Here is a 1,030-nt window from a genome sequence, read left to right as displayed (position 1 = left end):
ATGTAATGAATAAAACACTCATCCATCCATAAATAGACCGAAAATGTCAATACATCAAATGCATCTAAACAAATCTCGCATAACCGTACATCATAGAGCACTAAACCAACAATCTCCCACTTGCTCTAATCATGGACTGCTAAACATCTAATACCCATATCCCTAACATGATCCTCATGCTTCGACGAAGGGAGAGGCTTCGTGAACGGATCGGCAATGTTGTCATCTGTCGACACTCTGCAAATGTATACGTCTCCTCTGTCTATGATCTCCCTGATAAGGTGAAATCGTCTGAGTATGTGTTTGGATCGTTGATGGGATCTGGGTTCTTTCGCTTGCGCGATTGCTCCATTGTTGTCACAATACAGAGCAATGGGGCTATCAGCACTAGGAATGACACCCAAGTCTCCAACAAACTTCCTGATCCAAACAGTTTCCTTTGCTGTGTCCGACGCTGCAATATACTCAGCTTCTGTAGTAGAATCTGCAACGGTCGCTTTCTTGGAACTCTTCCAGGAAACAGCGCATCCGTTCAGGCAGAAAACATAACCAGACTGCGATCTGTAGTCATCCGGGACTGACTGGAAACTAGCATCGGTATAACCCTTTACAACGAGCTCGTCTTCCGACCCACCGTATACCAGGAACACATCCTTAATCCTTCTCAAGTACTCAGGATGTTCTTGACGGCGATCCAGTGCGACTCACCTGGATCTGACTGGTATCTACTCGTAATGCTCAACGCATAGGATACATCCGGTCGAGTACAAAGCATGGCATACATGATGGATCCAATTGCCGAAGCATATGGAATCCGATCCATGCGTTCTCGCTCATCAGGTGTCGTAGGACACTGACTCTTGCAGAGAACTGTGCCACTGCTCATCGGTAAGGTTCCTTTCTTGGAATCTTGCATCTTGAACCGTTTCAAGACCTTATCGATGTAAGTACTCTGACACAATCCTAGAAGACGCCTCGATCTATCTCTATAGATCTTAATGCCTAAAATATAGGCCGCTTCTCCTAGGTC

This window comes from Tarenaya hassleriana, unplaced genomic scaffold (assembly GCF_000463585.1).
Source record: "Tarenaya hassleriana unplaced genomic scaffold, ASM46358v1 Cleome8, whole genome shotgun sequence".
Taxonomy (NCBI): Eukaryota; Viridiplantae; Streptophyta; class Magnoliopsida; order Brassicales; family Cleomaceae; genus Tarenaya; species Tarenaya hassleriana.
This window is presented reverse-complemented; position numbering follows the sequence as displayed.